Source organism: Centrocercus urophasianus, unplaced genomic scaffold (genome assembly GCF_019232065.1).
Source record: "Centrocercus urophasianus isolate 14NV4802_14NV808 unplaced genomic scaffold, USGS_Curo_1.0 seq_30, whole genome shotgun sequence".
Classification (NCBI taxonomy): domain Eukaryota; kingdom Metazoa; phylum Chordata; class Aves; order Galliformes; family Phasianidae; genus Centrocercus; species Centrocercus urophasianus.
In genome coordinates this window covers 1,154,890-1,164,238 of record NW_024884867.1, presented here as the reverse complement: position 1 = coordinate 1,164,238, position 9,349 = coordinate 1,154,890, and positions in this window count along the sequence as shown.

Here is a 9,349-nt window from a genome sequence, read left to right as displayed (position 1 = left end):
GCCTGGTGGCCGCCCGCCTGCGCCGCGTGGCCGATGAGCTGGAGCAGCGCGCGGCGCGGGGCAAGGCGAGGGGCCGGGGCCCGAGCTGGGCCGGCCGCCGCCTGGCCGCCGCCGTGTGCCTGCTGTGCGCCCTCACGCCCGCGGTCGCGCTGGCCTGGCTGATCCGCAGGAGGAGCCTCTAGGCGAGACGGGCGCCGGCCGGAGCGGGGAGCAGGCGGGACGCGCAACAGGTCGGCACCGCCGCGGGACGGGCGGGCGGGGAGGGGCGGCGGATCGCGCTGTCCGCGGTACCCGGCGCGCTTGACAGCGGGGAGTCGGGGAAGGCAGCGATCTCCCGTCCTCTCTTCCCTAATTTCCCCTTCCCCGATTCCCCCTTTGCCCTTTCCCTAATTCCCCCTTTCTCCCTCCCCAAACTTTCCCTCTCCTGTCTCCTCCCCCCAGCCCCGCTCCAGCCCAAGGAACGTAGGACCCACCGCTCTCCCCCGCGTCCCGCACCAGCCGGTGCCGTAGGACATCACTCCGGAGGCGCAGCACGGATCTCAGCCTGGCTGTTCCCGGCTCCGTGCATTGGGTCATGCTCTGCCCAAGGCGAGGGTTCCACGCCAGGGAAAAAAAAAACATTCAGGTGCAGTTGGTGAAGGTTCCCGGAACCTCCCCAGCACTGCGCAGATCGGCAGCAGGGCAGTGGGGGGCAGCTGCTCCCTAACGTTGCTGCTGCCCCAATAACATCCCTGAGCTGGCTGGGACAGCCCTATGCCTCTTCCCCAGCACTGCCGGGCACGGGTGGGGAGCAGAGTGCAGGAGGAAGGTGTTTGTTACACAAACAGCGGGGACGTGCACTGGGTGCCTCGGAGTGCAGGGCCTTGTGGGGTCATCTCAGGGATTTGTGTGCTCTGCTTTGGGACAGAGACGTAGGAGCGGAGCTGTGAATCCTTTTTCAGGTGCTTTAAATTAAAAATGTGTTCAGGTTGGGTATTAGGAGATATTTCTTCTCCAAAAGAGTGGTGGTGCAGTGGCACCAGGTTGCCCAGGGAGCGCTGGGGTCACCATCTCTGGGGGTGTTCCAGGAAGGTGGAGAAGTGACACTGGGGGATGTGGTCAGTGGGCACAGGGGGAGTGGGCTGGGGTTGGACTTGGGAATCTTATAGGTTTCCAACCTTAATGAACCCATGATTCTATGAGAAGTGAATGCTTCCAGTGCCAAGCAGCTCGGGTAGGATTTAGCCAAGACCCTAAAATAAAGCAGATGAAAAATGCCACTAATGCTGCAGCTGACTTCTGACAGTGCCTGCCTGGGCTGCATGCAGCCACAGGCGGTCCTGCACAGGCAGGAGCGGGGCTGCTGGTGCTTGTGAGGTGTAACGGGGTACGATTAAACACAGATGTTCAGTGTGGGGAAATGCGTGCTTGTCTCGAGAGTTGAAAAGCAGGGGCTTCAGCAGGGTGTGTGTGCAGCACGGCTGGGCTCACCGCTGCCCTCCGCTCAGTCTGCCTGCGGCTCAGTGGGGTGCCTTGCAAAGATCTCTTTGGCAACAAACCCTGTGTTTTGTTTGAGTGAAGCAGAGCTTCCATCTGTAGGGGACCATCAGAGCAGGGGGGTGAGGCTTCAGGGTAGCGCCCTCAAAGAGCTGGGCAGTGCTGCGGGGCCGGGCTTGGGTGCTGCCTTCCCTCCCCTCGCTTTGCCTGATGGCAGCAGTTGGAAGTGAAGCCAGCCGTGTGGTGTGCGTGAGCCTGTTTGTGCTCAAGAAAAGTTGGAATCCGCGGGGAAGTGCAGTGCTCTCCGTTATCTGGTGCTCTAGTGTATCTAGTGTGCTGCTCTCCTACAGCTCAGGGAATTCCCTTGCCTGGTGCGGAGCAGGGGTGGGTGGGAAGGAGCCCAAGGCTGTTGGATTTCAGGTTTCTGTGCAGGTTTGCATGCCGTTGGCTATGTGGATTTTTCTCCTGATCTCTTCTGTTGTCGGCCCTGCACAGCCCTCACCCCTACTGGCTGTGTGCACACCAGGCCCAGCAGAGCCCAGGTGCTTAATGTGGCTTTGAGGAAGACGCAGCAGAAAAGTGAAGTGCTACCCTCAGCACATCGTGCTCGAGGAGGACAGAGCAGCCAGGTGTGGGGCAGTAAGAGGGTCTCTGTATGGCCCTGTGCATGGTGCAGCCCTGACTGCTGGCATCGTATGGCTGAGCTGCACTGCAACTCCAGAGTGATAAACGCGTCCTCTACCTCTCAGTTCCTGTGCTATTTCTGCCACTAATTTGTTTGTTCTTCTTGAGTAGCACTTTGCTCACACGATGAGATCAGCTGATTGAAATGTCTCAGAGCCAAGTGGTAGCAGAGTGCAGTTGGGTTAGGTGTGAACACCACAGGTATCTTTCTGCCATCCTCAGAGACGCTCCCGAGTGCCGATAACTTCATCCTCTAACAGGATGGGAAGCCTGGGCTCTGAGCACTCGTGGTCTTGCATAGTACAGCTCCTAAGATGAGAGCAACTTGTATGGTCTTGGGAGCCGTCCCTTAGGGTTGGGAGCAGGGCTGGAAGCTGTTCCTCAGGGCTGGATGTGGCTGTGCAGCTCAGGACAGAGCCCCCTGTGCCAGGGAACTTCTGCTCCCAGCCGCAGGTGATGGCGGAGGAGGGAGGATGGGGCCCTCTGCATGTGACCGATGTTTTGTCTCTGTAACCGTGCTTGGGATGTGGAGATGAAGGCTTTGTAAATGGCAGTTTGATAATCTATAATCTGACATCACCTTGAAATATCCAGCCAGGGCATGAAGTGTAGTTGTCAGTGCCAGTTTGGCATACAATGTCACTTGTATTTCGCTCTATTAGTTCAGAAGTGGCAGTGTATTAAAATCGAACCCTGCTCGTCCCTGCCAGCTCCAGCAGCCTGGTGCTGTGCCCGCCGTGCTGCCAGCAGTTCCCCTGCTGTTTGCTGCTAGGTTCATGCAGAGCCACTCTGTCCAAAGTCTCAATGCAGTTAATTATCTGTGTTAAAATGGGGTTGATAAGATTTCTGGAGATGTCACACAGAGCGGTGCAGGAGTGCAGAGAAGACAAAGGCCCAGAGGCAGTGCTGCTGACACGGGTGGGCTGAGGGGCTCAGCAGCACTGCGGCTCTGCAGGAGGACACATGTCTGCAGGGCTGTGGCACGGAGGCTCTCAATCCCCTCCTGAAAGGCAGGAGCCTGCTCTTGCTGCTGGCTGCACCCCACACACCGACCCTGCCAACCCCCAGCCCCAGTGTCAAGGTGTGCAAGGGAAACAGCATTAACTTCCACGATGAACAGGCAGCAGAGCTGTCAGAAATAAGCTGCTGTTCAGAAATGCATCTTTCCTCAGGCAAGGGTGGCAAGGTGGGCTGGCCCTGTTTGGGGAGGTTTGAGCCCCTGCGCACTTCTTTACCCACTCTTCCTACAGTGAGCTCTCCCATACACATCATCCTTCCCATTTCCTCTCCTGTGGATCCACTCTTTTTCCATCTTACCCCTCCACCCCCTCCTAATAGTTTTTTTTTTGCCTTGCAAGGTACCCTTCTGTCTCCCACAGAGATGCTAATGAAGTGTGAGTGCACATGGATGCAGGCTGCTTGGGAATTTGACGGGGCTCTTGCCTAGTCCTTGTTTTCTCATTAACCTTCTGCTGCGTGAGGGAGGAAGCAGGAGTGCCTTGTTTTGTTCCTACCTTAAGCTCTTTGAGCCCTCAGATACCATTTTTTCTTTAAATGTATTAATAACAGTTATTTTGTTTATTAGGAGTGGAACGCGCGCCAGGTGAATTGTAATCCATTTAGACCAGAAGTTACATGCTGCTGCGTTAGCTGTGAGCAGAGCTGCTTCTGCCAACTGCTAGAGAGGCATGGGCTCAGCTTTTCCCAGGGCTTTGCACAGGTGGTGCCCAACCTTGTCCTGGTGTTGCTGAATAAAGGTGAGCTGAAGAAGTGCTGAGACCAGAGCAGGGACCTCACACCTGGGTCAGCCCACGCCTGTCCCACGCAGCTTTCCTTTTTCAGCTGAACAGCAGCTTAGCAGTCCTGCAAGAGAACTGCAGGATTTAAGGTGGGAGAGTTCCAAGCGATCAGGAAGTGTGGATGTCTGGGTCTATAAAAGCAACGGGTCGTGCCAGGGCTGGCTGAGATAGCTTTGCAAATATCAGCCAATGTGATCTGTTGTCTCTCGGCCTGACTGCTTAACATAGAAAATGAGCACAGAGGCAGTTCTGAGTGGGTCCTGCATCTCCCCACTCCAGAAGAGGAGGGATGTGTCACCAAAGGGAAAGTCGGCTCACCTGGAGAAGTTCAAAGCAAAATGATTTTTTTTTGCTTTATCACATTTTCAGCCCATGTTTTCACTAGACACTGCATTTGGCTTAAAGGAAGTCAGTTATAATTCCTTCCTTCTTAATGAAAAAGGAAATTGGTAACAGTGGACAATCCTGCCAGAAAATGTTGACGTTACAGGAGAGGCACATCAAATAAACACATTTTCAGCAGCACTGCAGAGGGACTGCACTGGCACTCCTGTCAACTTACCATCCACCCCACTATTGCAAGCAGGATGCAGTTTGGCTTTTCTGAGCCTTTTTCAGACCCAAAGTACCAAATCTGATCTATCTGCTGAGTGCCTATTGTGGGAAATTTGGAGTAACTCCACTGAAGTCAAATGGGTTGCCCTGGATTTACAATGCTGTAAGTGAGATCAGAATTTGGCTCCCAGTATATTCCATTAATGAGTCAGATTCTGGCGCTGCAGCCAGCGTGCACCCAGAAATGGCTTTCACACAGCCCAGGGTATTCAGAGTTGTTTTATAGGCGGATGGGCTGAAGGCCAGGATTCTGGGACTCTCTTTTATTCTTTCTATGAAATTCACCTTTCTGCAACACGAAGGCCAACACGAGGCTGATGCAAAACCAGAGAGTCATTTAATCTCTCAAAACTGAGCTCCTGAGACGTGTGGACATCGAGCCGAGCTCCCTGCCTGCCCCACAGCAGATTGATCACCCGGAGTTCAGGATGTTGTAGGATTTATCAACTTTTACGGGTCTTTAAAGATTTTCTGTATGTGAATTGACACAGAGAGGCAGTCTGTAAAATATAATGGCACCGCAGAGGATGTGTATTGGGCCGGGTAGGGCAGAGTAGGGCAAGGGATCAGGGTTGGTGTTTGGGAGTGCTGCTCCAGGAGGGACAGTAAATGCAAACGGAGTGGTTTTGCTTGGAAGAAATTGTCGAATGAGATCCTGAAGGCTTTACTCAAAGGTAACTCAGTGCATACCTCTGTGTGTGTAAGCACTGACGTTGCTGGCTTGCAACCACAGGGCTCAGGACCCTCCAGCCGATCCGGCTGTGCCGTGCCTTCCCATCAGTGGACATGATGTGTTACACAGTCAGTGTGTGTGTGAGAAGTGTAGCAGCTGGGAATCCCCTCCTTGGGACGTTCCGAGAGGCGGGAGGCAGCGGGGCGCTTCACTGTGTGTGTGCCCGTGTGCGTGGAGGGAGGGAAGCTGTAGGAGCAGTGCGGCCCGCTGGTAGCAGCGATCACAGCAGGACAGGTAAAACGTGCTTCACGTCTCCATGATTCATTCTGGCTTCAGTCCTTCGAGCTGTTTGTGCTGTTGCTTTGGATTCCTCGAAACTAGAAAGCAAAAGCCATAAACAGAGAGGGGGAGGCTGTGCTTGCTGCATCCTGCGCATTGGATGGTGGGACGGAGCAGCAGGCAGCAATGGCACGAGGCCGACTGGGGTTGCGGGCAGCGCCTTCCACCCTCCTGCCCACCTCAGGTAATCCCAGGGCCGGTGCTGCTGGACCGTTGTAACCTTGGCAGCAGCACAAGCGGAGCAGAACCACAGGAGGCAGGGAAGCGAGTCCGGGTTTACACCGGAGTAATGCGATTCGAATGCTCCCCAACGCTGTTTGCAGTCCTAATTACACTCTGACTTCATAGCCGATGTGGTTGCAGAGTCAGCTGCTCCCCCTCCCTCCTCCCGCCCGGGTGAAATCACCTCATCTTGAAGGCCGGCAGAGATTTCTGCACTGAGGTTGCTGTGAGATCGCTGCTTGCTGTGGGATCTGCAGCCTGAATGTTGGGACGGGCCCCACTGAAGGCTGGCACCGACAGACCTGGGTATCGGTGCGGGAAATGGCAATGTCAGAGCAGAGGCCCTTTGGGCACCTCTCCTGCTAATTTGCACTTAGATGGGTGCCTTCCTCTGAGCACTTTATTAATTAAGGCTCGCAGCCCACCTGTGAGGCAAATAAGTTATTACTGCCCTCATTTTCCAGCAGCAGCTGAAGGAGGTGGTTTGCCCGAGGCCACAAATCTAATCAGTGGCAGAACCAGGAGTGAGTGAGTTCTGCCAGTCTCTCGTGATGCACAGTGCACCCCACTGCCAACCTGTAGCAAAATGCACGGCTTCCCTGAAAGTTCAGTTTTGTTGGCACGGTGTAAGAGAAGATGGAGCGTCCAAAGGAGGCCTCACAAAGTGGGAGCACAGCACAAGCCCTGCACAGCACAGGGATAACAGCATCTCCTCTTGTGTTGAACCACAAAACCGTCTTCCCCATAAATTATATACCTCTTCCAGTCGGTAAATTTAGCAGGAGGGTTCAAGCATAAATTTTAAGGAAGCTTTTATTGTAAGCAATGCATCAATATAATTAAAACCAAACACGATTCTTTTGCTTTCTTAGGCTGGAGAAAACCCTGTGCCCTTGGAGAAAATTGTTTCCCCTCTCCCTACAGGGAATCCAGAGCCTGAGCAGCAGCTGTGAAGAGTGGAGATAAAGAAAGAAGTGGAAGATGTTGGAAGTGCTTTGGGCAACGTGAAGAAGGATTTGCACTGAAGGAGCTGTTCAAGGGCCCAGCCGCAAAACAGAGACACATACATGCTTATATATAGAAGAATGTAAACCCTCCTGTATGCATACGTTAAAACGTGCATGCCTTGTTGAGAACGTAAGCAACATTCCTTGTAGATGATGGTGGTATGAGCATTTGTGCTCCTGCAGTCTGGTCAAAAGATTAGTGATGTCCCTGCTGTAACGTGAGCGTTGTCTCCTCTGCACCTTGTCTGTGGTGGCATAAGTGTCCCTTTTGATGCAGCAAGCTAGGAAGAACAGATACACATCTGGAGTTAAATAAGATCTGCTGCAAGGTGGGCATGTTGTAAGCGTGGCGGTGGGGGAAGAGGTGCTTAACAGCTCGGACAGCAGGCAGTTTGTGTGTGTATATATTAAGCGCTATAGCACCAGGTGAGATGAGCTTTTCTTATGGTTTTTGTTTCTCTGGTGCTACATTTACTATTTGTCTGGGGCTAGATTGCCTCTCTGTGGTGCTACGGTTTCCCCAAGAGGATGTTCTGAAACATGGGACAAGGAGAAATCTATTTTGGTTATTGATATTTATACACAAGAGAGCAAAAAATACTACTTGTTGAGAAGGTGCTATTTTTTTTTTTTTTCTTTCTATCAGCCTCTCCATAAACTAAGGCAAAACAAACCATCTAGCTCAGAACTTTACAGGAGTAATTTTCTTTGGGGCAGCTCTTTTTCTTTGCACGGTTCTGAGCTTGGGAAGCAGCGTTCACTGAGGTGGCAAGGACACAGCAGCTCCTGCCACAGCTGCGTCCACGTCAAAGCCTGCTACTGCAGAACCTCCTGGACGGGGGCGTAAGTAGTCTCAACTCCTGTGATCCAGGGAAAAGAGTTACATCTAGGCTCAGCAAGAGACTTGTTGACAGTAATTCTTACGCACATTTTTTAGAAACATTTTTCCCAGCTTCAGATATTTGCAGCACAAAATTGACCTTCATGTGGCAGGGGGGGCTTCCAAAGGCATCCAGGGATGTTAAGGATCCAGTTTCCAAAGGAAGTTCCTTGTCTTTTAAAGACACTTCCTAACCTGCAAACAATCAGGGAGCAAACTGCACTGTCCCAGTCAAACTTTCTGTTTGTCACCACTGCAGGAGAAATGTTTCTAAGCAATCTAAATTGTCCCTTTATCAAATATTCACGATGTGTTTTGGGCACCTGCACACGTATTCATGGGGAATATTGATCTGAATCAGTTCCCAAGCAGCAGGAGGGCTGTGCAAATTGTTCCTGATGAGTAACCTTGCCCCACTTCATACCGTGTGCAGGGGTGGCAGGGATCATGTAGCTGAGTGTGTTCTGGATAGAGTGTGGACAGCCTCGGAGCCGCAGGGATTAGTCACCACTCAAACACTGTTCTGCCACTTGTGGCCTGATGCATCCTACATCCCTGCCCGGCTCAGCCTCCTACTGATCTAAGTAAGAATTCTTCTAGCAAAAGGAGGAGCCCCAGCTGATTCCAGCAGTGCTGAAAGGATTAGTGACTGCTGGGTCAGGTACAGCCCAAAAAATACAGTTTTCTGCAAAAAAGCCAGGGGAGCTGGCTTACACATCTCAGTGCGAGAGAGAGGGCTCTCCCACATCTCCCCCCACCCTTAACAGTTATCACTAGCTCCCGAGACCTGAATGCTTATAATAAACTTCTGACCTGGAATATGCATTTTTACTTCTTCCCTTCTCTCTCCTGTGCAAACAGTTTGCACCACGTTGGTTTCCCTGCCTTGCTGGCTGTCCGGGCCTGCAGCCTGGAGACTTGTAGCATTCCTCCCAGATGGCAATTCCCCTGAAACATTACAGCACAGCAAAGGAAGGAGAAAGTTCTGTTCTTACCGTAGCGTTGCTATCTAAGTGTACTGTGGCACACCTTGGAAAGCCCCTTCGGTCGGTGACAGCCTCGTGTTCCTCAGTCTGAACTCACCACAGACAGGCTTTTCTGCAGAGCAAACCAACCAAACCGCAAGCAAACCAACAGAAACAAAGTGGATTTCCCAGGGGATCTCTGCCCTGGTTGCTCCCAGTGCTCAGCCCCAGCGGCTGAAGGCTGGTGCCTGTTGTTACCCTCGTGGGACGGCGGCCAAACCCGGGGTGCTTCCCAAGTGTAGGCAAGAGCAGGAATGGAACCCAGCCCTGTTTTCATCCTGACTGACTTCACTTTTGTAGTTCTGAATTTGGTGTTCAGTGTGAACCAAGGGTTAACTTTTGGAGACTTTGATCTTTTAGTTTCTGGTCAAGCAAGCTTTGCCAGAGAACAGCCTCCCAGCACTTTATAGCCAGCTCTCACTGTACAGAAGTCGCATTACTTTCTAGAGGGTATCTATTTGTCAAAGCCTTATGTTTTCTGGTATAATTGCTATTCTTGAATGCCTCCGCTTTTTGAAAAGGGGTGTTTTTATCCTTTTTAAAATACCTGCTCTCAACCTGGTTGATGTTTGTACTGGACAAGACAGCATGCTGTATGCTCCCCCAGTGCCCTTTGTGCCACATCGCAG